Genomic DNA, 27163 nt, shown 5'->3' with positions numbered 1-27163 from the left:
ACCGGTCACTGTACCAAGGTTCGCGATGTGGGACTGCTAACACGCACTATCCCAAATTACGGATGCCTTACAGCAGTGGTTCCCAAACTTTTGACTCCTGAGGACCCCCATTGAGTCACCACTGGAAGCCGGGGACCCCCAAGCAATTTGTATGAGTTAAATTTCAAATATTAAAACAGTAATTCGAAAAAAATACACACGTGTGCACACAAAACAAATACTCAAAGTACTTAGGGGCAGATTTACAATAAGTGACGCATCCATGTATATCACCTGGGATGCGCCACTTATTGTGTGCCATGCCTCCGCCACCATTGATGCGCCGCATTTACAATGCTGCACCTCATGGGGCAAAAAAGCACAGAAGCATGACGCATCTGTGCCGTAAAGGTGGCGCATTGCTGGAGTTGCGTCGCAAACGCGACACAGCTCCAGCAATGCTCTGGGGGGGCGAATCTTGTTAATGCTGCGTCAATCCTTACGTCTGCTTCAAGCTGTAGATTTCACTCAGCCACTTTTTAGGAGGCGTTCCTGCACCAGAACGCCTCCTTCTGGCGCAGGGCTTTACAACGTGGCGCATCTCTCAGATGTGTCACGTTGTAAATACCCTGCACCATGACGCATCTTTTGCGTCGCCGCTGCATCACGAAAGTGACGCAACGGTGGCGTAAAAGAGGAGCAAGGGGCTTATAAATCTGCCCCATAGGATTTTGGGGCCAGATGTACGACCATTTCATTTAGCACCTCGCAATTGGCGACACATTGTGAGTGGCAAATTGCGAGTCGCTAAATGAAATGTGCAACAGTGTGTTTAACACTATTTCGGATTCCCAATGGGGTCGCAAATTGCGAGGTTCATTAATATTAATGAGCCTCTCGCAATTTGTGAGCCTATTGGGAATGCCAGCCCTCCTAGGTATGGTGCCTGCTGGGCTCTGCAGGCCACCATGTCTGGGACTGCTTTTAAATAAAGCAGTTTAAAAAAAAATGCAGCCCATTTACCATGCATTTAAAAAAAAAAAAGGAAATGAAACGTTTTCGTTTCATTTTCTAAGGGCAGGCAGAGGTCCCTGGGACCACTGCCTGCCCTTAAAAAATAATTTTGGATGCATTTGCAAAGGGGAAGGGGTCCCCAGGGGACCCCTTCCCCTTTGCAAATGCATTACCATCTACTTGAAGTAAGTGGTAATTGCGAGCGTTTTGCAACCACAAAACATGTGTACATGGTTTTAAGACTCGCTATTTGGAAGGGAATGCCCCTTCCAAATAGCAAGTTGCAAAACCTATTTAGCGAGTCGCAAACAAATTGCGACTCGCGAAATAGGCAATGTACATGGTCCAATACGTTTTTGCATGTGAAAGCGGGTTCACGAACCCGTTCACGCATATAAAAACGGATCGTACATCTGGCCCTTAGTATTCTATATTGAAGTAATAGCCCCTCTGTCACATGTATTTCATTTGTTTTATAGCATCTCTCATACCATTGTAGGATGTCGGAGCACTTTACATCACACACATATAGAGACATTGAATCGGACATGTAAAACAGTGTGTATATGAAATGTTTAAAGAGTGCTTGGTCTGGAAAAGCACAAACTCAGGATTCAGAACATAACACAGTGGCTAGCACTGACTTTAACATTAAAAATGTATTTCCACCCAAATAAATCTTTTTAGCAGCATCAGGATAATGAATAACTGGGAAAAAACAAAAGTTACTAACTGGTACCATGCAGTTTGCAAGCAGCTCTTTGATGACAGTTTAGAGGTCCCTCTGCTACAGTAACAAAAGAATCTCTGTGACAAAAGCAGTAACCACGAACCTATGCACATAAAATGCTGCTTTTTAAAATGCATGTTACACGTTCTTTGCAGTAGGCACATTAACCCTCTGTGCTACATTAGTTAAGTCAAAGCTGCCACTAAACAAAACTCTCCTCACGCTCCAGCAAGTACATTAATCACTGGCTTTATCTTGACACTTTTATTGCTGCTGGAAAGCTGCTAATTATACAAGAAACTTTTCTGTGCTTTTAAAACTGTTGCCTGCGGACCCCCTGGGAATGTGTCACGGACCCCTGGGGGTCCGCAGACCACAGTTTGGGAAACACTGCCTTACAGACATCATACTAAAATCAAAATGGGAAATTTCAGTAAGGATCGTTGTTTCCCATTCGAGAGGCCCCGTCAGTTTAAAAGATTTAACTCGGCCCTCTCGCAGTTATCGTTTAAACTGAAGAGGCTGCCTGCAGAGGCCCCTCTCGGACCTCCCTCGTGCAAACTGTGGAGTGGCCCATTGTCATTCTGAGACTGCAACTGATTAGCACTTTAGAATACCAATGGGCCCAATTGTAGTGACAGCATGTGGTGTGCCTTCTCCTGCATGGGACTAGTGCAAAGCATTCTGCTTTTGTCTTGGCGGCATGCTGGAGAAAATAAAAATAAAATAACTAACAGCATTTTCACTGTAGATTTAAAAGACAGATTTCAACATAAAAATAAAAAAATACTCTTTATTAATGTTTATTGTTACTAGCATAAATCGATTGCGGAAAGGGCCCGATGTCGCTTTGCAAAGCTGCGCGCATACTGAAAAACTGTGAAGTGCACGATTGGCTCAATCTTATATAAACTAATTTTGACTTGTATTTATTTTGCTTGTCTATTTACTTACTTATATATTATTGTGTCACCTCCTCTGCTATGTCTGTAAAACTTATGTTTTGTCTCAAATTTTTGTCCTGAATTTGGACCTTTTGTCCTGAACTTTTGTCCTGAATCTTGACCGTTTGTCCTGAATTTTTACACTGACCGTCCTGAATTTGCACCCATGCCAGTTGGTAACCCTACTTGAAACTCACAGCCGCGGGAAGAGGACAGTTCAAGTGCTTTGCATAGGGTCAAATGTCCATGCTATGTAATTCATGTACTCGGAAGTCTTTATTTATTATAGCTGGTTCCAATGTAAACCACTCTGTCAATTTAAGGTACAGTACGCGCCATATAAAAATGCATAAACAAATAAATATAAACCTCTGGTCTTGACATAAATTTGGTGATGCAAACGTTTACTACCGTAACTCCGCGGCTGTTGCAATATTTTGTCTAAGCATGAAGGTCACCACCCACAAGCTGCATTAATTTTGAATCAGTTCAACAGCTGTCGTTACTAAATTATAACATCTACAAGATTACAACATGCCCCACGTGGAGGTCAAACATAAGCATGCGTTCCAAGCCTAGTCGCACACACTTAGAAAATGTCCCGCCCCTCCAGTCTCACATTGACACCAACCAATAAGAGGGATCGCAACCCGGAAGTAAAGTTAGAGAGGCTGGGTGAAAGAATGTTTTGGAAGATGACGTCAAAGGAGCCGTTGTTACACAAGTAATCACGCGAACGCGGAAGCACGTGAAGGCACTTAGCGCCGGTGTGAGCAGAAAGAGGTGAGTTAAGGGGACCCGTCTTCATCACCGTTGGACTCGTGCGTGACGTCACACTGGCGGCCCGGGGAATGCTGGGTCTTTTAAAGGGAACACGCAGGGGCACCTCTATATGTGCTGTACCGTGAAGGGTAGTGCGTCCTTGGACTGCTCTGCTGGTGTGTGGAGCAGAAAATTATCTTAACCCATTAATTGTCGTCTTGGCAGCACTTTACAGTCTCCCCCCCACCCCTGTGTTCAGCAAATACCTCAGTGCACAGTATATTATAGGAAGTCTCTCCCCTTAAAGCTACGTGAGTGGTTTTTGCAATATAGGATCTCCGCGTTCTACTAGACATCTGAATCTTTGCAGCTCCTTGTGGGTGAGAGTTAACGGCGTGGCCTCATCCTACTCGCCAACAGTCCCTTTAGGAGGGAAAACGCAGATTATTTCTAACCGCAATTTTTTTTATTTTACTTTCCGTGCATGTTTTGACATCCCCTGGGCTTTGCAAAATAGTTTTTACAATTCTCACTTCGTTGCATATCTTTAGAGAGGTCTAAAATTTCAACGTAACCCGGTTTTCAGCTTCGACGTTTCTTTGCTTTATTTATATTTGCAATATAGAAATGCCTGTCAACAGGCAGTGTCCGATTGGTAAGGCGGGCAATGGGCCGGTTTCTGTGTTGAAACTGTGGGCCGCTCTTTTGGCCAGGATGGTGGCTGATTTGGGCTGTGTCTCTGCGGTTGAGATGCCGCCAGCTGCCCAGTGGGGGCCGAGATGCTTTTCCAAAGGCAGATGGGCCTCTACTACCTCCCTTTTACCAACGAGGTGGAGATGTCTAGTTTCCTAGTCATTCGCCAGACCTTCACATTAATGTATGAAGATTGAGCAGACGCAGAGGGCCTGAGCAGAAGTGACCTCACATATAGAAAAAACAGCAATGGACCGCACACCGCTAGGCCCTCCTCCGGGTCGCCCCTAAGCACTCCGGTATGTGCTGTGCCTGAAGTTCGAAGAATTACCTAAAGTTAGTAAGTGGTTCACCTATGTAGGTGCAAGTAGATACTTGTTGTTCCCCCGATCTCTAGACCCGGGACATGGCCCGGGTTTCGGGATATCTTCCCTCATCAGTAGAGAAAGTCAATAGGGGTGGAAGAGAAGGCCGCCTCGTAACCGTCACGGGCCTCGTTGCCCAGCACGCAGGTGCGTCGTCCAGAAGCTCGTCATCTTGGGAGGCTCAAGGGAGCCCTTATGTAGAAAAAACAGCAATGGACTGCACACCGCTAGCTACTTGCACCTACATAGGTGAACCACTTACAAACTTTCAGCAATTCTTCAAACTTCAGGAACTGCACATACCAGAGTGCTTAGGGGCGACACGGAGGAAGGGCTAGCGGTGTGCGGTCCATTGCTGTTTTTTTGACCTCACATATATTAAGGTGTAGTTCACCATTGTAAACTAATTGGAGCACAAACAGTCCTGGCTACATTTGCATTTTTTTGTCTCAGTGAAGTTAAGAAAACATGCCTCTTTCAGAGAACCCCCCCCAGGGTGGCCAACTGGCATGGGTGCAAATTCAGGATGGTGAGTGTAAAACTTAAGGACAAAGGGTCAAAATTCAGGACACAAATTCAGGACAGGAGGTCAAAATTCAGGTAAAAAATTCGGGACAACAGGTATGCCTTGCAGACACATCCGTGGATGTCATGCAATAGTGTATACATAAATACGCAAGGAAGATAAGTACAAGTCACTTCTCCTACCCCATCACCGCTCCTTCCCTGTCATTTCCCCTGCCCGGTCACTGCTCCAGCCCGTTCACTGCTCCAGCCCGTTCATTGCTCCTGCCCGTTCATTGCTCCTGCTCATGCCTAATCACTGCTTCTGCCCCGTCATTTTTTTTCCTGCCCCGTCATTTTTCCTGCCCAGTCATTTTTCCTGCCCCGTCATTTGTCCTGCCCCGTCATTTGTCCTGCCCCGTCATTTGTCCTGCCCCGTCATTTGTCCTGCCCCGTCATTTGTCCTGCCCCGTCATTTGTCCTGCCCCGTCACTTTTCCTGCCCATCACTTCTCCTGCCCCGTCACTTCTCCTGCCCCGTCACTTCTCCTGCCCCGTCACTTCTCCTGCCCCGTCACTTCTGCCCCGTCACTTCTCCTGCCCCGTCACTTCTCCTGCCCCGTCACTTCTCCTGCCCCGCCACCGCTCCTGGCCGTTCACTGCTCCTGGCCGTTCACTGCTCCGGTCCAGTCAGTACTCCTGCTCATGATCGATTTACTGCTCCTGCCTCGTCGCTTCTGCTGGCCCGTCGCTTCTGCTGGCCCGTCACTTCTCCTGTCTGTTCACCGATCCTGCCCGGTCACCACTCCTGCCCGGTCACCGCTCCTGCCCGGTCACCCCTCCTGCCCGGTCACCGCTCCTGCTCATGCCTAATCACTACTCCTGTCCTTCAACTCTCCTGCCCCGTCACTTCTCCTGCCCCGTCACCTCTCCTGCCCCATCACCTCTCCTGCCCCGTCACTTCTCCTACCCCTCCATCCCCGTCGCCCCTCCATCCCCGTCGCCCCTCCATCCCCGTCGCCCCTCCATCCCCGTCGCCCCTCCATCCCCGTCGCCCCTCCTTTCCCGTCGGCTCTCCTTTCCCGTCGGCTCTCCTTTCCCGTCGGCTCTCCATCCCCGTCGGCTCTCCATCCCCTTCGCCTCTCCATCCCCTTCGCCTCTCCATCACTGGCACTTCTTCTCTTGCCCCGTCACTTCTTCTCTTGCCCCGTCACTTCTTCTCGTGCCCCGTCACTTCTTCTCGTGCCCCGTCACTTCTTCTCTTGCCCCGTCACTTCTTCTCTTGGCCCGTCACTTCTTCTCTTGGTCCGTTACTTCTTCTCTTGGCCCGTACACTTTTCTTGCCCGTTCACTTCTCCTTTCACTGCTCCTCCCCATTCACTGCTCCTGCCCCGTTCACTGCTCCTGCCCGGTTACTGCCCCTGCTCATGCCCAATCACTGCTCCTGCCCAATCACTGCTCCTGACCCGTCGCCTCACCTGCCCCGTCGCCTCACCTGCCCGGTCACTTTTCCTGCCCGGTCACTTTTCCTGCCTGGTCACTTTTCCTGCCTGGTCACTGCTCCTGTCCGGTCAGCACTCCTGCCCCATCACTTCTGTCCCATCATTTCTCCTGCCCCGTTTACTGCTCCTGTCCTTCCACTGCTCCTGCTCATGCCTAATCACCTCTCCTGCCCCATCACCTCTCCTGCCCCATCACCTCTCCTTTCCTGCCCCATCACCTCTCCTTTCCTGTCGCATCTCCTGTTCTGTCACTGCGCCTGCCCGTTACTTCTGTCCGGTCACCTTTCCGACTCCATCACTTCTCCTATCGCCTCTTCTGTCTCGTCAATGTTCCTTCCCTATTCACTCTGTGTACAATAATGACAAATTACACAAGGCGGCAAGTTCCCCACAGTACTCTGTTTGGGGAAAGCTCCTCTGTAATCACTAACTACATCCCACTGGCTCATAATATACTGAAGGCAGATGGCGGGCGCATTGTCATTCGAAAGGGGATAATCAGCCTCAGTTGGAATGACAATGGGCCTGCCCACAGTCTGTGAGAGCTCAGGGAGGGGCTGCTGCAGCCTCCGGAGTTCAACAGAGAAGTGAGAGCTGGCCCCTGAGAACTTTTAATCTCTTGGGGCTTCTCGCAGTGGAACAGCACAGTTCCCTGTTATTAATGTCCAAAATTACAGACAAAAGGCTTCCGTAAAAGGAATGATTGCGGACATCACACAAAAATGACGGGCGGTTGTTGAAAACGGTTGGTCACCCTAACCGCACCCTTTCTTTTCATAATACTTGGTGCAATCTGCAAATGTGGGGCACTTTTTTTTAGGGTGCCTGAGCCTATTTTTGACCCCAATTCAACTTTGGTGTACCCAGTGCACTATCAGAGCTCCAGAGCAGCAGCTGGAGTCTATATGTATGCCTAAGCAAGGTAGCCCGGGCTGGTGACGGTTGTTGGTTGGTGACATGGCAGACCCCAAGCTCTGTGTCACCAAAGGTGGGTGGGTGTGTGTGTTCATAGGTGTCTCTCTCACAGAACCCCTCTACAGGGTCGAATTGGGAAGGTGGGCATTGGGCGAAGGGTCGGTTCCGCAGCATCACCTATGGGCTGGTTTTTTAGCGCTTCTGTGTACCGGTCAAAAAGACTTACTTACTTCCCCATTCCCAGCCCATACATTTTAATGTGGTGTCAGTATCATGGGCACTCACCTGCCATTGTGTAAATTGGGTCTTGGGGTCAGGTGTTGCTTTGACCTTTGGGCATTTTCACCTCTGCGCCTTACCCTGCCAGAAAGAGTGTCATCCCCAGTTCGGCCTTCAACTTTAGGTCATGGTGGGTGTGGGGAGTGTTGCAGTATGTAGGGGCCTCACTGTGTGGGGGAGGAGGGGATGGCATTCGGGTAATTTTGTGGCCTTGGGCCATTCTCACCTGAGCAGCAGCAGCTCTGTGCTTTCCTTGAACCCTGCCCTCCCAGAATATTGTCCTGAGACAATAGTGGGTTGGGAAGGTGGTGAGTAAGAGAAGTGGCACCCCTTTGGGCCAGGTGTTGTTATCTCGGACCCAGTCTTTTTTAGGCCTTGTTGGGGTGGGTGGGTGTATTGTAGAAGCCTCACTGTGAGGCCACCTTTCCCAGAGGAAAACAAAAAAGGGATGTAGCTTATGGTCAGAGCTGTTGGTGTTGGAACTAGGTTCAAGTCCTGGCGTCAGCTCAACATCCTGAGATCCTTGGCAAATAATTTAATCTCCCCTAAATAAATAAAATCACCTAAAATAAAAATAAATTAGACCATGTGTAATGTAGCTGGTGCTCATGTACATTGCTCTAGTGCCTTTGAGCTGAGTTCACATTATATAAAACTACAAAAAAATAAAATAACCAGCCAGATTCCAAAGAGACTAACGAGAGGGTGATCCAAGAAAGTGATGATGGAAGAATATGGGCTAGGTTTTTTGAAGTGTCAGGGCTTGTGATCCCAATCTGACCGTGCCCCTTTGTCTACAGCTGAATAAGGTATTATCACTACTCGTCCCAGTTATTAAACATGAGGTCACCCCACCTCTGCATTAATGAAGAACAGGAAGTTCAAACTACTGCTCCACCCACCCACAGTCATGTAAAGCTAGTTAAACCAATTGCAGTTCCGTGTTTTTTGTTTTCTTCTGTCCTGACTGGTAGAGTGAGAAGTTGGGGTTTCTGCTGGGCAGCAGGGGTCTTCCATGGTGCCCCATTAACCTTCTAAGCTTGGCATGGCTGGCTTAGGGGCAGAATGTAGCTGCCTTGAATCAGATTCTTTGGATAGCAGCTTCTTGTGGTGAGGCGGCCATGTCTGGAAATGTGACTGTCAGAGCATGGACCATCAGCATTGTGTCCTGTTTTTGCTGCTTTCTTTCCATAGGAGTCAGCGAGTGTGGCGCTGTTAGTGGGAGGCGTGCTCCTTTCATACCTCTCTAATTATCGTTCATTTGGAGGCTGCTTGAAGTTGGGTATGTGCTGCTTCCCCCTTTATTTGACATTAAGTGGAACTTTGGTCTTTCTCTTTGGTGTTGCTTGCTTCTGGGAGTTTGTGGCCCTCTTTTCTGCTGTTTTTCTGCTAATGCTTATTGGAGTTTTATCAGCATATGCACATTTGGGAATTCTCCTGGCACCGCAGATTATTATATTATTACAGGCCCTCGGAATAATTTTTGTTTCTCGCTAACGTGTCAAGAATTTTTATTTTTTATTAAGGACATGGAGGTGAGGATTATGATTCTCTTTCTTTACTGATAAATTCACAGCAGCCTATCAAAACACTTAAAACTTTAAACTGCATATCCCATAAGCCCCAACAGCCCAGTGTCCCATCCAGTCATAGGGGTCATGCCCCCCCATATATAGCGATATGACGTTGATCCTTCGTCTTTCTTTGCTGTTGCAGCAGCTGAGCTAAGTGTCTTTTTTTCTATTGTCATTCATATGTGTGCTATTGCTGTGAACCTCTATTGGCCTGTGATTTTGTGCTTAATGTTTTGTTCACAGAGCGGGCTCCACTCTTAGGGTGTCCTTTTATAGACATTGTCCCGTTTCCTTACCAGCATGGAGCAAGGAGTCGAAGCGGTCTGTCCGCTTGGAGCGAGGACACAGTCTTCTTTCTGTTGTTGCTCTCGCACATGTGTGTGAATCCAATCCCGTGTCAGAGCTCTACGAGCCTTACCATATGCTCGCGGAGCGTTCTTGCAAAGACGATATAAACAACCTCAACTGTCCGTTACCTACCTCCTAGTGATAACAACTGAACAGACCAAGGTGAAGGTTGGGGCTGAGAGAGGGAATCCTAAATGGTATAGTGTGTGTTCTTCTGTATGCAGACCTTAACAAAAGAAAGACAGAAATCAGTATCTACCCTGCTTTAAGACAAGAGAATGCACCCCACCCTACCCTGGGTAATAGATATTTACCTGAGTATGAACAATCCGTTGTTTATGAGGAGGATGGAGCCCAAAGAAGGATTGTTTAGGAAGAAACGAGGGACCCATTTAGTAACAGCAACCTAGGGGGACAAACCGCAGCATCAGAGAATCTATTCCCTTAGTTCACATACATATACACATATGCACAGGACTAAGGAAGTACAAAGTATCATGTTTAATCACCTGGGAAAGTGGTCCATGCCAATAACCAGGACATCCTCAAGGAAAATTCAGTTAACGTTTAACTGAAATCAGGATGTCAGGGTAAGCACTCATGTGCAAGGAGCCATGGTCATAGTTGTGAGATAAGCAGAGCTAAGCTTGTGTACAACAAGGGTGCTCCATGCAGGAAGATAAACGGGTACAAGAAACACTTTGCAAACGGAAAACATTCCTGTGTGTGCAGAAAATAGCAGTTAAAACGCTGCCACAAGCGTTGCTTCCAAAAGATAATGCTAGCGTTCCTGCACGTGTAGGAATTGGCAGTTAAATCGCTGCCACAAGCGTCCCCTCCGAAAAGAATTTACAAGCGCTCCTGCGCTTATGAACAATTGTAATGTGCAGCGCTCCGGCACTGTTCCAGTACCACTGGTAAGTACTCACGTGAGGGTGCGCAAGTTGTCCCGGCGATTCACAATCCAAGGAATCCGAGCGGAATGCTCTATGAAGGCGCTGGTCTCATCCAGACTCCCAATATAAGGCTCAATATGAAGCAGCGCTGGGTTGAACGCCGCTGGATTAAAAGTGGTCCCACCTGGAAGTTCAACCCACGCTGAGGATTCGTTAGGTGGTTCCGGCTGGAGGTGTCTAGAACGCTGACCTCTAGCATTTAAACGCTACGGAGCTCCGTAGCACTCGCATTGCGAAACGGACCCAGTCAAACACCACACTCACTCCGTATGTCGGGGCTCTCGGGTAAGCCTCTGGACCCAGACCCATGAAATCCGTGTCCTCCGAGTCTCTGATCGACTTCGCAGACTGCACGCAGTTTTGCAGTGCTCCTGTCCCAAGAACGTTCGGGTGAATAAATGCTGATTAAGAGCTCTGCTCTAGGATTAAGTACAGGTGACCGCCCCCCCCCCCCACATCCATTGTGGCTGGTTTGGATGGTTTTTGCCTTGTTTGTGACCTTTTAGGCTCTGATATACCGCACCTGCTTTAGGGTTCATATCCTTCCCTGAATATCTTCCAGCCCCTCGCTGCATTTTCCCGAAAGCAGCATAGCATACTATGCTGAAGAGGAAGAATATATAGAGTATATAGAAGTGCCTTATTAGCACCAGGTGGAAGAGAGGTTGGTGGAAGCACTGGATAATCATATGCAGGATTCTGTTAATCAAGCCCTCACTAAGGCTTTGAGGCCTTTTAAGCAACCCCATGTCTGTTATGGATGGCGAGAGTTGGTGGGATCCTCTGGGGATTCTTTCTCCAGCAATGTTGAGACCAATGATGCGGGCTTCGCCCAGTGAGCCTCAGTGAGGGTTCTCCTACTTCTTTGGCTGACGTCCTCTCTCAGATTGCTGCCTCGGTCCTTCGGGACCATGAATATGGGCGTGCTCCGCTCCAGAGTCCTTCAGGGATCTCGGTGGGTCCAACGCTCCACTTGACAAACTTCTATGTCCTCTTCCCCACCATTGGATTTGGACGTCCCCAGGAAAATCTACAGCCGGCGTCAAAATGCAAGTGCAAGGCGCACCATGCCACTGCTGATTTGCCACCAGTAGCTCATAATAGCCTGCTGTTTGAACCGAGGGAGCACTTTGCTGGAGATCTTCTTAAGAACTGCCATGCGATGAAGTGAGAGAGTGTATTTCTCCGCTGGTTATGTCCTCTTGGAAGCAGATCGGTTGATCTTGTCATGGACAACTTTCCGCGTCAGTGACGCTAATTGGCTTTCTCTCTGCTTTTACTTATGAGGCCTGATCCATTACCCCAATTGGAATGGTTTTATCAAATACGAGGTACAATGTTTACTGTATTATTGGCTGATAGACTGGTTATCTCAGATTGAGCATTCACATTTAGAGATACCAGAGATTTTTTGTAGATTAGGGTATTTATAGGTCCTGAAGAATTGCCACTTGATCATTCCTGACATAACCAGGCAAGAAACATGTTGACCAACTAAAGTATTGATTTTCCAAGCTGTCTAAGAACTTTATACCCTGAGGTAGCACACAAGTTTAACTAGGCAAGTGATCTCATTCATTACATTGATTGTTTCTGAGCATCACTTTACCTATTCTAATTCACATTTTTTCACCACTCTACACTGCATTTTTAGCCCACACACCCTCACTTCATCTCCCGGCTTTCTCAAAAAGTTCTTCGGCAAAGTGCCCCCTCGTGGGTGCCTCTCTGGTATTGAAGCACCGGCCTGACGAGGCGCTAGCCCAATGATGAAGCATGACACCCACATCGGGTGTGTGAGAGCCAGTGCTCCTATTGGAGCATATTCTTTTCCTTGGAACCATCCAACTTTGTCCTTTTTCTCTAGTAACTGCATACCTGGTTTATATTTCCATGTTCAGGGGCACATGGCATTGTGTTTTTTCCTAGTTCCTGCAGGCTCGTCTGTATCTGAGACCAGTCGTAATCATGTTCTGAAATACTGGAAGCCTGCTTATGTGCCTCTGGAGCTGGAAATTCTTGTTACACCCCAGATCAAATTATCTCTGCTTTAGTGGCTTATCCCAGCTTCTCTGGAGTGAGGGTTCCCTTTGCATCAGGATCATCTGGTGATCATAACCACAGACGCCAGCTATGAGTGCTGAGGAGCCACTAGCAATGGTGTTTCTACTCAGTGAGCAGAACATTTACTCGAGTTGAAGGGAACTGTCTTTGATTTACAATGCTCTGTTGGGGTTTCAAGATTACATTTTTCAACAGAATATCTTAATGAGAATGGTCAACAGGGCTGCTATTTCTTATGTGAACAGGCAGGGCCTTTCCAGATCCACGTCCCTCAGTCTTCTCATAAATATAGCGGTGCACCCATAGAGAGAATCAATAATAAATAAAACGTCCAATCCAGTTGTCCAATTTTCTTAACTTCTTCTTTATTTTATATTCCAAAAAGTTTCTATGTTTTCAATATTCTTAATCCAATTGTTACAGCCACAGGCAATGCGTTTCTGTCCACATCAGTGAACTTCTTCATGACATCCCAATTTTACTGATGCTAGTCCATTGATTGTTCCATAGATACCAAATTCCAGCCTCCCTGTTTTTCTAATCCAAGAGATGATTTTTAGGTCTTTTTTTTTTTTGCAGAGTTTTATATAGCGCGAACTAGACCCGAACCGAATCAGGTATCAGAGCGCTTTACATAGCACCAGTTACGTTACATGAGGACGGACACACATTAATTTTAGGCACGCCTAGCGTTGCAGTCTCGCAGCTCAAGACCTCTTGTGCGGGGTTAAGAAAGCTACCTGCACACTCGTGTGGGTTTGCTTACCCCGTCTGGCATTGGCTTGAACGCACATTTAAAAAAAATAAAAACAGCACGCGATTGGGCAAATTGTCCCGCCTTTGAAACGCCCATTCCCGACGGTGGCCAGCACACGCAGCAGCGCACGTTTGCCTTGCTGCCGCACTCCCTTCCCACGCCCCTCTATGGTGCGCGCGCACCACTAGTTTAATATTAACACAAAGTTACAAAAATAAAATACTTCCTTTCAAATACGACAGGTGTAAAATAATGCAAATTATTGGGATTTACAAAATGAAGACTCTGTTGCATTCTTTAAAGGACAATGTCAGGATCAGCACTCTGCAGGATTCATTCGCAGCAATAAGCTCCACCTCCGGACCTCCCAAACACCCTAACTGAAATGCACAGGGTGTTCGGGTGATACGGTGAGGGAAAAACCCCGTAAACGGGGAAAACCCAAGGAAGGAAAGGAGGGGGCAGCAGGGAAAGGAAGCTGTAAAACAAAAGAACAGGTTAGCACATTTCCTTATGACTACTCTCATTAAAGTCTCGCTAGAAGAACTAATCACCTGCATCAAACATGAATCATTCTCCGCTCGACGACCTTCATCCCTCTCCTCCAATCCCTATGCAACACAAGGAACACAGTTAACATATACAGGATGAGCACACCAGGTACATTAGCTATTAATGGTATGTTAATTCCACACACCCTCAGAGTGGTAACACTCTTCCTCAATATATTTCTAACACCAAGAAAGATCTGCACGATAATCAGTTCCTGCTATCCAGCAGATCAAGTTATGCAAGCCACAATGGGTTATACTGCAGAGGCCTGTTTCCACAAAGTGCGATATCAATTACTTCATTGAAATCCTTGCTTGGAACATGTGACCTCCCTTTAGGCAGACCCAACCAAACACGGTGAAGTGTAGCACACTGCCACTGCTTTCCGCTTTGGGAATTGTAATCCGAATACGAGGAATAAACACACCTCAGGAATTCATGACGGCAATGAGGAGAAATCTCCCCCCTTCATTCCGCCACTTGACGCACCATATTCAAGAAAGAAACAAAGAACGTAAAAGAAAACACGCCGTTTCCACAGACGTTGAGACAGCACCAGCTCTAAGAGTTGCAGAGCCTGTCCGAGGTAAAAGTTTGGCTCACTTACGAATTGAAGGAGCCAGCAAACAAAGGAACAAAATCAAGAACGAATACCTAGCCAGGAAAAGTCTTCCGCGCTGACACGCAAAACGCAGACCTCGCTCCTGGGACGAAGCACCGGAACGGAGAGCAGCCGCTCCCGCTGGGGAATCCAGAATCACTAGCTCCGAGCAAGCCGCTCGGCAACGCTATATCGCGAGGGCAGCAAAGGATCATGGGAGGTGTAGTTCTTGGCCCGCAATCCCTGGGAAATGCAGTTCGCAATGCAGGCGCGAAGGCTAGGACCTGACAGTACGCCCCCCTCCCATGCGCCTCCTAGGCCCGGGCTTAGAGGGAAACCTCCGATGGAACGAAGCAACAGCCCTGGGAGCATGAACATTGGACCATGGTTCCCAGGAATCATCCTCGCTAGAATATCCCTTCCACGAGACCAGATACCACAACACCCCTCTGCGCACCTTGGAGTCACGAATGGACCGGACTTCATATTCAGGGCCATCCACAAGAGCCACTGGCGGAGGCGCCCTCCGCTGGGAGGTGAGGGCCGCTTTCAACAGGTGGACATGGAAAACTGGATGTATTCTCAAGGAGCCAGGCAACCGCAACTTATAAGCCACAGGGTTGATCTTTTTCACGATCTGATAAGGGCCAATGTATCTAGGATGGAAGATGCTTCTCATCTTGAAGCGGATATACTTGGTGGATAACCACACCCTGTCCCCAACCTGAAACTGAGGTCCCGGCAGTCTGTGTCTGTCCTCCCATCGTTTGTATGTAGCCTTGGCCTTCAGCAAATGGTTCCGCGCCTCTCTATGCACTCTTCGCAAGGTACGCATGCGAGCCAAAACAGTGGGCTGATCTCCTACTTCTGAGGGCAGAGTAATGGGCAAAGTGTTGGCATCGTACCCATAATTCGCCCTGAAAGGAGACAGGCCGGTTGAACTATGCCAAGCGTTGTTATATGCCAATTCAGCCATCCATAACAGGTTCACCCATGATTCCTGTGCAGAAGCAGAATAACACCGTAGGTACTTCTTCAGGGTTTGGTTTAAACGCTCTGTCTGCCCATCAGTCTGAGGGTGGAAGCTTGTGGAGAGAGCTGCCTCAATCCCTAAAGCCTTACACCACATCTTCCAAAAGCGAGCAACAAATTGTGGTCCTCTGTCTGAAACGATCACCCTGGGAACGCCATGCAAGCGGATGATTTGTGAAGCCAGTAACTGCGCAGTTTGCCCAGCTGTTGGAAGATTCGTGCATGGAATAAAATGGCCCATCTTAGTCAAGTTATCAACAACCACCAAAATAGCTGAATACCCTTGTTCCATAGGCAAGCCCGTAACAAAATCCAGACTAATATTCTGCCATGGTTGAGCGGGCGTGGGCATGGGCATCAACTGACCCTTTTGTTTGGTAGCCTCCCCTTTTGCTCTTGCACACTCCTCACAGCCCTTGACCCACACAGTGGCATCCTCAACCAATGTTTCCCACCAGAAATATCTCCGAAGCAATCTTACTGTTTTGGTTATACCAGGGTGCCCTGCCATAGGTGCTACGTGGCACCAGCCGAAGGCTTTCTTCCGGATCTCAACTGTGGGCAGGTAAAGACTATCCCCCTGAAATGGCAGGCCATTTCTCACCGACCTCCCCGATTTTTTTCCAGCCCATGTATTCCAGGCCTGTCTAGATCGTGCGTTCTGCACTTCTTCCAAGAACCGCTCAGCACGAACCACACATAACACCTTGGCCGCCGGAATAATGGCTTGTTGTTCTTTCTCCTGTGGTACATCCGGCATGATTTGTCGGGACAGGGCATCTGCCTTCCGATTGTCAACGCCAGGCCTAAAGGTAACCACAAAATTGTACTCTGCAAAAAATAGCATCCAACGCATCTGTCTTTGCGTTAGATGCCTGGCTGAAGTCATGTACTGGAGGTTTCTATGATCCGTGTACACTGTAACCGCATGACAGGCCCCCCACAAGTATTGCCTCCACTCTTGGAAGGCACGTTTAATGGCCAGGAGTTCTTTTTCCGCTATTGTATAGTTGTACTCAGCAGGGCTCAATTTCTTTGATAGATACGCTACAGGGTGTAGCTGGCCTGTGAGTGAATCCCTCTGAGACAAAACTGCCCCTATTGCTTCATCCGAAGCGTCCGCTTCCACTACGAAGGGATGCTCAAGAACAGGGTGTGCTAACACAGGTGCCGTAACAAACGCCTTTTTTAAAACCTGGAAAGCCCCCTCTGCTTCATCATTCCATTCAAAGCGCACTCCCTTCCTTAACAACCTAGTGATAGGGACAGCCTTTTGCGAGAACTGATCGATAAAACGGCGATAGTAGTTAGCAAAACCCAAAAAGCTTTGCACCTCTCGCACATTCTTAGGGACTGGCCACTCCTGCACCGCCTGGACCTTTCGGTCTGACATCTGTAACCCCTGCGAGCTCAGATTCACTCCCAGGAACTCCACCTCCTTGACCCCAAACTCGCATTTACTCAATTTTGCATACAGGCGGTGTTCCCTCAGCTTATCCAAGACCGCTCTCACCTGTTCAGCATGGCATGAGTCATCCTTAGAGTATATCAGTATATCATCGATATACACTACCACAAAACGGTCCAGATAATCTTTCAGCACATCATTAATGAAAAATTGGAACGCCGCAGGGGCGTTACAAAGCCCGAAGGGCATCACCATGTACTCATATAGACCGAATCGCGTCTTGAATGCCGTCTTCCATTCATCCCCCTCACGTACTCTGACCAGATGATAAGCCCCCCGCAAGTCCAGACGGGTAAAAATCTTTGCTTCCCTCACCTGGTCAAGCACGACAGAAATGAGGGGGAGAGGATAACGATTCCGGATGGTATTTTTATTCAAGACGCGATAGTCCACGCAAGCCCTGAGATCCCCATTGGCCTTCGCTATGAAGAACAGAGGAGAGGCTGCCGGGGAGCGGGAAGGTCTGATGAAACCCAAGCGAAGGTAGTGGTCAATATATTCTTTCAGGTGAGCAGTCTCAGGGACAGATAATGCATATATCCTACAAGATGGAATTGTAGCCCCCTCTACCAGATCGATGCAACAATCATACTCCCTGTGGGGAGGAAGGGATTCTGCTTTCACTTCACTAAACACATCCCTGTAACTACTATACATAGCTGGAAGCTGTACATCCTTTTCCGCTGCTGTGGCTGCTACATAAGGAGTGGATAAAACCGCTACATGAACCGAAGGACCAGCCTCCATGTGATCCTGACAAAACTCAGGCAAAAACGCAAAGGTTTTATGTTTCCAATCAATCACAGGATTGTGTCTCCTAAGCCAGGGCATTCCCAGTATTACCTCGTACTGAGGTGCCGCTATGATATTCAATGACAGCAACTCGGAGTGAATCATACCTCGCAATACCACTGACAACCCTACCTCACTTGTTTTTTCGGTGATTTGTCCTGACATTAAAGGTTTACCATCCACCGCTAGAACAACCTCGGGGTTCTCTCTCAGGATGCGAGGTAAGGCTAAACGAGAAACTAATCCCTCATCAATAAAATTGCCCGTTGCCCCTGAATCCAACATAACCAGAACTTGGTGGCACTCATTCTGGCATTGCAACGTCATTCCGATCACCAAATGGGACTCTGTTTCCCCCACCTCGATGGTCGACAAGGAAGTCAGATTCCATTCTGATTTCTCCCCTCTTCCCGGACTAACATGTTCCCCCTGCTCATCTCTGGGTGTATTGGCAGAAACAGCTACTCTTTTGAACCTACTGTTACTGGAGGGTTTGGGCTTAGAAGGGCAGTCTCTCACGAAATGCCCCTTTTTCCCACAATACATGCATAGCCCCTGGGTTCTCCTAGCTTCCCTCTCTGCCCTTGACAACGGGGATCTGAGGGCTCCGATTTCCATAGGCTCTGTACTAATTTCAGGCCCACCAGTGGATTTTGAAGAGGTGCGATCGTAATGGAATGTACCTCTATCCCATCTTTTCCTAGCACCCCCTCTTTCTGACAAGCGACCATCCAGCCGAAGAGCAAGATTGATCATGTCAACACAAGTCTTGGGCTGGGGGTCCACTTGAGCCACCACATCTTTTAACTCATCTTTTAACCCCTGATAAAAAAGGGACATTCTCTTTTCCTCAGGCCATTCGGCCTCTGCCACTAATCTGTTAAACGAAGTCAGATAAGTAACCAAATCATTCCTTCCTTGTCTCAACTCCATGAGTTCCCTATCTACTGTGAACGAGGCGGCCCTACGATCAAATACCTTCTCAAACTCGGCTCTAAAAGCCGCCCAATCAGACAAAAGGGGATCGTTATTCTTTACCAGTGGGACCGCCCATATAGCTGCATCACCCGCTAAATAGGAAATGGCAAAAGCCACCCTAGAATGGTTAGTAGGAAAAGACGCGGGTTTACAAGAAAAATGTAACAAGATCTGAGTCAGAAAGACCTGTGTCTTCCGAGGATCTCCTGTATACCTATCTGGGGTGGCCAAAGGAATAGGTGGGGGTACAGTCACCTGCACATTCGAGGCAGGAGAGGAGGCGTTGAAAGGATTCCTAGACAACTGCTCTACCTTTTCTCTTAAAGCTGCTGTCTCTGCCTTTGATGAGGCCAGCTCTTGCTGGACCAATACCAATGCATGCAGCACGTCCTCCATGGAGGCCATTATTGCTACCAACGAACCGGGCAGAGTGTAATTCTTGGGCTAGTGATTCTGTCAGGATCAGCACTCTGCAGGATTCATTCGCAGCAATAAGCTCCACCTCCGGACCTCCCAAACACCCTAACTGAAATGCACAGGGTGTTCGGGTGATACGGTGAGGGAAAAACCCCGTAAACGGGGAAAACCCAAGGAAGGAAAGGAGGGGGCAGCAGGGAAAGGAAGCTGTAAAACAAAAGAACAGGTTAGCACATTTCCTTATGACTACTCTCATTAAAGTCTCGCTAGAAGAACTAATCACCTGCATCAAACATGAATCATTCTCCGCTCGACGACCTTCATCCCTCTCCTCCAATCCCTATGCAACACAAGGAACACAGTTAACATATACAGGATGAGCACACCAGGTACATTAGCTATTAATGGTATGTTAATTCCACACACCCTCAGAGTGGTAACACTCTTCCTCAATATATTTCTAACACCAAGAAAGATCTGCACGATAATCAGTTCCTGCTATCCAGCAGATCAAGTTATGCAAGCCACAATGGGTTATACTGCAGAGGCCTGTTTCCACAAAGTGCGATATCAATTACTTCATTGAAATCCTTGCTTGGAACATGTGACCTCCCTTTAGGCAGACCCAACCAAACACGGTGAAGTGTAGCACACTGCCACTGCTTTCCGCTTTGGGAATTGTAATCCGAATACGAGGAATAAACACACCTCAGGAATTCATGACGGCAATGAGGAGAAATCTCCCCCCTTCATTCCGCCACTTGACGCACCATATTCAAGAAAGAAACAAAGAACGTAAAAGAAAACACGCCGTTTCCACAGACGTTGAGACAGCACCAGCTCTAAGAGTTGCAGAGCCTGTCCGAGGTAAAAGTTTGGCTCACTTACGAATTGAAGGAGCCAGCAAACAAAGGAACAAAATCAAGAACGAATACCTAGCCAGGAAAAGTCTTCCGCGCTGACACGCAAAACGCAGACCTCGCTCCTGGGACGAAGCACCGGAACGGAGAGCAGCCGCTCCCGCTGGGGAATCCAGAATCACTAGCTCCGAGCAAGCCGCTCGGCAACGCTATATCGCGAGGGCAGCAAAGGATCATGGGAGGTGTAGTTCTTGGCCCGCAATCCCTGGGAAATGCAGTTCGCAATGCAGGCGCGAAGGCTAGGACCTGACAGACAAACAATACTGTGCTATTTTTAATAGTCTCAATAAAAAAAAAATCAAATGTATTTATGCCTAATTACCTCAAAGGAACGGGACTTTGAAACCTTTTTAAAGTTGTGCGTTACCAGAGTCACCCACCTCCCCATTGCTAACTGCTGGCTGCAGAGAGTGGACTTTGCTTTCCCATTTCTGTGACTTTTTTAATTACTCTTAAACGCTCGTTGCTGCGAGGTGGCGCCACGCATTCGGGGTAGCACGTCCACCGACAGCGAGGATCCACCCGAGGAGCCCGGCGCAGGAAGCACACACATGTCCACCCAGTACCACCAAGCAGCCGTTGACGCATTCCTGGACCTGCTGAAGGAAGCCACCAGGAAAGACCTGAATACAACTGACGAGGACGGCATGACGCCCACGCTGCAGGCGGCCTACCACGGGCACATGGAGGTGCTCGAGCTGGTGTGCAGCAGAGGGTAAGTGTGGCTGGCGGGCCTTTGCTTGGATTTTTAATATTTTGGTATTCTTTTTCAAAATATATGGCTCTAGTACACATTCTTAGTATATGTATCTATAACAGATAGTGTTTTTTTTGTTTTGTTTTTATTTTTATTTTTAAATTAGAAAAACTGGACAGTAAAATTCTGAACAGGGCAGAGCACTTGTTCGACTAAACGCCGGGCATAGAGCAATAAATCAGTCCTTCTGCAGCAAGAATGTCTCCTCTTTACACTATCCTTGGTGGCAATGCTAATTTTAAGGGCATCACCGGTGTACACGTCTCTCTCTGCAGCTGAAATTAAGACATCTTTAACAAGCTGTATGGCCCTGTCCATAGTCCACTCCACACGCTCCACATTCTGCATATTCTTGTAACCGATCTGGTTGTCTAACAGTGGCTGAAGCATGGCACTTGCAGAGCCTCCAGCTTTGTATGCATCTCGTTGGTACGACCCAACAGGATCAAAACCGTAAACTGCTCCTTTTCCTTCATCAAGTCCACCAATGATGTGTTTTTTTATTTTTTATTTATTAAGGTATATCGCAAACAACACCAAAAGCATACATTCGTACAACGCAGACATCTGAAGAGTCCTTACAGCAGCACGATTCCTCCTCAGGTAACGCACAGCCAAATGCCAACATCCCAGCACGGGACAGGCGGCGCATTATGGTCAGTTCACATACATTTACACAATTACAGGAGGCCCTCGAGATGGTGTTATGTGAGTCTCAACAGCCTTCCCGCTACCTACTATCTAGCAATGTTGTCACACGTCCACGGTCAAATCCCCTTCAAGTCCATCTCCATCGTTTAGGGCACCGCTCTCTTTCGCCCTCGCTGTCCACGTTTATTCCAAGAACGTGCCAACTCAGAGTTTACACTATAAATGGAGGGCTTTACCCAGATCCCTCCTCCCTCACTCAGCACCAGTTATAACCGTCTAATCGTGCTCATCCATTGTGTGCCACAGTGTGTTGTGTTGCCTCTTCCCCCTGGGTGTGCATGTTTTCTCCTTCCCTTTGGATAATTGTTCCAGAAGTAACCCCTAGAAATTTTTCGGTCTGCTACGTGGTGGGAGTAGTTCGTTGTAGTTTTCTGACTGCGTGCAGCAATATAGCACGTCATGTGTCCATCGCCTCACCATGGGCTTCGGCCCCCGCATCCAACACAAGGCGACCACCCTTTTAGCTATGTATGAGCATGCCCATGTCCACCAGCCTGCGCTTTGCCCTAGGCAGCTCTTTGGAGTATCCCAGGAGGGCTACCACGGTATCTGGGTCCAGCGGTATGTCTACTATTCTACTCCATTCTCTAAATATATCGACCCAGTATGTATGTACACTCGGGCATTGCCATGCCAAATGCATAAAATCCGCTAACGGCGTGCTGCACCTCTCGCATGTCTCTTCCTCCCACAGCATGTATCGACATAAATGTTCTGCCGTGTAATATACCCTATTAAAGTATTTAAAGTGTATAAGCCGGTGTTTACCATGTAGCGAGACTCTCCTTGTGTTTATACAGCAGTATCGCCACATATCGTCATCTATTGTCATTTGTAGGTCCCTTTGCCACGCCAGCCTCGCCGTGGTGTACCTGTTCTCCCTATGGGACATTGCTATTTTGTATATATTGGTAACAACCTTGCGCGGAGATTCAGACTTAATTACATAAGTGAGTTCAGGAACCTCCGGTGACTTGTCTAGGTCCTCCCCTAACTGTTCCTGCAGGGCACTGCGTATCATGTAGAACTGGAAACGCTGCAGCACAGTGCTCGTTCCCGCGATCTCAGTTGCCTGTTCCCATGTCTTAGCCTTCCCATCTTGAAATAAGTCCCCTGCCGTCAGTATCTTCAGTTGGTGTAATGCCCTTATCACCCCCCATCTCTGCAGGGGGCCAACCAGAGAACCCACTCCAATGGCATATTGGGTGAGTACAGAAGAGCTCCCCCCTGCTGCTGTAGCAAGCAGTGCCAAGCATGATTGGTAGCAGTTATCGAATCTAATATTCCTTTTCGGGGGTCAACCGATTTGAATATCGTCGCCGGGACGGGGAGGGGTTCCGCAAAAAGATTGTCCAGCTTGACAAATGGGATATCCGAGTTACCGTGAATCCAGGTATGCACGTGGGCTCCCTGGGCAGCTCTGTAGTATAATTCAAAGTCCGGAGACCCCAGGCCTCCCATGCTATATGGTAGCGTAAGGACCTGCCATTGTACCCGGGCCTGTTTGCCCGCCCAGGCTAGTCTTATCATGGATTGCTTCAGTCTTTCAAAAAATACCTGTGGGAGCACCATTGCGATGTTCATGAACAGAAACAACAGCCTAGACAGTACCACCATCTTCATAATAGAGATACGGCCCATCAGTGAGAGTGGGAGGCGACACCAGGCCTCTACGTCGTCCTCCAATTTGCTGATGGCTACCACGTAATTTTCTCGGAATACAATCTCAGACTCCGTGTGTAGCTGGATCCCTAAATATCTAACCGAGTCTGTAGTCCACTGTAGCGGAAACTCCATCTCAAATTCCGTCTTAGACGGAGTGAGAGGGAAAGCTAAAGACTTCGCCCAATTTACTTTCAGGCCAGAGAACGCTCCAAAGTGCCTTCCCTCTCTAAGCACCTCAGATAGGTTGTTCACTGGGTCGCCAACATAGAGCAGCGTATCATCAGCATAAGTGGAAACAATAATCTTGTACGTGGGGAAACCAATACCTTTTTTTGCCATGATATTCTCTGAGCGCGCATGCCGGCGGCTCCGCAACTAGGGCATATAACAAGGGGGAAATTTGGCAGCCGTGTCTGGTCCCCCTGGAAATGGCACAGGAGTCCAAGACCAAATTGCCCAAACGAATCCTCTCCCTAGGGCTAGTGTACAAGGTACCAATCATATGCAGGAACACCTGCCCCATACCCATTCTCTTCAGAACATGTCTCATGAAGGGCCACTCCACAGAGTCAAAGGCCTTATCCCTATCTAAGAACACCGCCTTAGTATCCTACTTTACATGCTAAATTGTTCCAAAAACAGTGCGAATATTATATGTCAAGTTCCTGCTCGGCATAAACCCCGCCTGCTCCGGAGCCACCAGGTGCGGAGCCAGAAGTGCCAAATGATTAGCTAACACTTTTGCGTATATCTTAGCATCTACGTTTAAGAGGGAAAGCGGGCGGTACGAGCTGCAATCCTCCAGGGGTTTTCCCGGCTTGGGGCTAGCCACCAAAATTGCCTCCCTCATCTACTGTGGCATACTACCCACGTCATACATATCGTCAAAAAGCGAGGCTAGATGCGGGAGCAGAAGATCTATGAAGGCCTTGTAATACCCTACCGTGAGGCCATCTGCACCCGGGGCGCTCCCTGTCTTCATACTCATTAATGCCTCACCTATCTCGTCCTTCTCAATTGGAGCATTAGGAATTCGCTATGTGTGTCTGTAAGTAACAGAAGTTCAATATGCTCCAGGTAATCTAGGATCTCCCCGTCCATGTCCCCCGTTCTTGTTGTGTATAAATCAGTGTAATACTGTCGGAACCGCGCCGCTATGTCTGCGTCGTCAGTTAGGAGCTCTCCCTCTGCCGAACGTATCGCTGTGATTTACGTCTTCCCCCGTTTTGCACTTAGTACCCTTGCGAGTACCGATCCTGGCCTATCTCCTTCGCCATACGTGCGAGCCGACGCATACTTCCCCATGTGTTTAATCTCCTTGTCTGCCTCCTCATAATAATTCACCTAACAGTTCCTTAATCTCTTCCTCTAGGTCATTGTTAGTGCCGGACTCCCGGCGCTCCTCTAGTTGTCCCAGTGTCTGTTCCAAGTATCTGAGTCTCTGTTTACCAATGATGTTATAGAGATTCTCTGTCTGCCAATGATGTTATAGACATAGTATGGAGAGAAGCGTCTTGAGTAGAGGATAGTTGACAGCATAGCAGTGATACCTCCGCTTGTCATCGTCTTGTTATTTGAATGTTTATACATCTTTAATCTGGCTTCGATAATCTTGGTAAGAGTGAGACAGTCTCCATGGAATCTATTGCATCCAGTAACTGTTTTGTCGGTCAATTTATAGCATTTTGGAGTGTCCCTGCTGTGAATCGAATAACCTTCACTCAATCGTGTGTCTGAAGCAACGAGGGCAAAGTCTTGTACTGCCGTTGAAGGTGTATGGGGAGAATCTGTGTTCTATCGGTCCACTGTAGTGATAGTCCGCTATGCGCAGACTCCTCGTGCCGCGGGATGGACAGCATTGTCTACTTCAGCTCACACTGTACTCCAGGGCTGCTAACGTGCTGTTCACAAGCTCTTGAACACTGCGCTGGATCTAACCCTTAACCCGCTGCTGAGGCCTGCTGGTTCTGTACAGATAGTCAGTGGTTTTAATATTTTTTTTCAAAACGCATAGCACGACTATACAGCTATAATATTTGTATCTATCATTGATACTGTTTGTAATTTTAAAACAATTCAAAACACATAGCACTAGTACACATTTATAATTTCCTTTTTGGAGATATTGTTGAATCATGAGAATAAAAAATAAGCTAAGAAAAATTGTCAAGAACCACTATTAAAGGTGAACTGCAGTGGGCCTGGCCCTTGCCTGCCTATAAACAGTCTGCCAGCCTGTTTACCAGGGAGAAGAATACCAAGAGACTGGTAATCTCAAGATTAGATGTCAGTTTCTGAGGCCTACCCTCACTTCCACAAAATAAACTAGAACGCTCCTGAATGAAGTCTGTTTTGTGATGAAAATTGTCACAGAGAAGCTAGTAGGAAGCGCCTCAATTTGTTATTGTCACCACCTAGCCTTTGATCCGCCAAATGTGCTACACATGCATTGACCACCTGGCTTCATGTTGACTTTTTCAGAATACTAAACCTGCCAGAAAGTTTTTCAAGGGATCTAAATTTGAGGATATTTTACATGCTTTGTTACAGCCTTTATATTTGTGGTTATGCTACTAGTAGGATGTATATAGTGCCCCAAACAGCCCTCCTTCACCAGTCCTGTGTGAAATATTGCTGACACATCACATTTTAAGTTATCACATGAGATCTCAATCATGGAGCATTGCCTTTGAATCTTTTGTCATGCAGTTCACATTAACCAGCAGATAATGGCAGCCTTCAAAACAAAAGGTGTTTTCCCCGAACTATATTTGCAGCGTACGTCTTTGATGAATAAGACCCCAATTATTTAACTTCCGGAAAGCACAGTAGCTATGAGGTAGGCCTTTCTCAGCAACAATACAAATGCCAAATATCTTCTTCTATAGTTTCTTAAGTATAAGGCTTAAGGGACTGGAATGTTATTGTTAGGTGACTTAAGAGAGAGAGTGTTTTAAAAGGTTTTGCTGCCAGAACTTCACACTTTACTGACATGCTCTTTTAAGGGATGTATGACGTTAGAACGCATACATTGACAACGCGTACCTTTACAACGCGTTCGTAACAACGAAAGTTGTTACCACGCATTGCGCTGGGGGGCGCAAAATTGATTAATTTAATTTACTATTCCAACACCAGTCCCCGTGGATAGTAGGGAAGGTGTTGGGATAGTAAATTAAATCATTTACTATCCTTGAGCGCCCCCCAGTGCAATGCGTGGTAACAACTTTCGTTGTTACGCCCGTGTTGTAAAGGTATTCCGTGGTAATGCTTGCGTTCTAAACGCTGCATACCTCTTTTAAGATATCGACTGGTCCATGAAATATGGTTTCACTGTGCTTCCTGTCTTCATATCAAAGGTTTTGCATTAATTCATCGATAGCCACTATTGGTTTTAAGTCTGAATAATCATGCAGATGTTTACAATGTTTATAGAGTAATATTATCTTGGCTTATTTTACCGCTACTCTAGGTCACAGGCGTCCGAGTTGGACACAACAAGCGAAATAAAACACAAAAAAGATAATTAACGAAGAATACATGGGAGTGGCATAAAACAAAAGGTAGACAGAAGAAAATACGTATTTAAGCATTACTACCCTATAATGGAGACACTGTTTAAGGCCTTAACAACTTCCGCAAAAGGCGTTAATCATTAACTTTCTACCCTGCAATTATGGGCCCAAGGGAAAAGGGAGGACACGTCATGACGGAAGGGCCAAAACAAGGACACTTGTAGAACTTCATGCCCCGCAGGCAAGGACGTGGTCTTGGAACCAGATTCAGGTTATCTGGTGTTCAGGCTTTTGGGCCCAACCAAATGGCTGAAGTGACCCCAGAACAGGTGACTGTACAGGCTGGTGGATGCTTAGTGGGTAGAAAGTT

At 47.5% G+C, this 27163-nt stretch overlaps 1 protein-coding gene and 1 pseudogene across 2 annotated transcripts in view; one reads left to right on the top strand and one right to left on the bottom strand.

Annotated features, from left to right (window-relative positions):
* The first annotated feature begins 3321 nt into the window (after positions 1 to 3321).
* Positions 3322 to 27163, top strand: part of TXN2 (thioredoxin 2) — a 99941-nt gene continuing 76099 nt past the window's right edge. The window contains exon 1 of one of the 2 annotated variants that reach the window (XM_078640490.1): positions 3322 to 3450. The gene's annotated coding sequence lies outside the window, so the exon portion shown is untranslated. The remainder of the gene's footprint in view (positions 3451 to 27163) is intronic. The other variant, XM_078640486.1, reaches the window with a different exon arrangement.
* Positions 20894 to 25137, bottom strand: LOC144774518 (proteasome subunit beta type-1-like; annotated as a pseudogene).

Source organism: Lissotriton helveticus, chromosome 1_1, assembly GCF_964261635.1.
Source record: "Lissotriton helveticus chromosome 1_1, aLisHel1.1, whole genome shotgun sequence".
Taxonomy (NCBI): domain Eukaryota; kingdom Metazoa; phylum Chordata; class Amphibia; order Caudata; family Salamandridae; genus Lissotriton; species Lissotriton helveticus.
The sequence above is the reverse complement of the archived record's forward strand: the minus strand, read 5'-3'. Positions and strand labels throughout refer to the sequence as shown.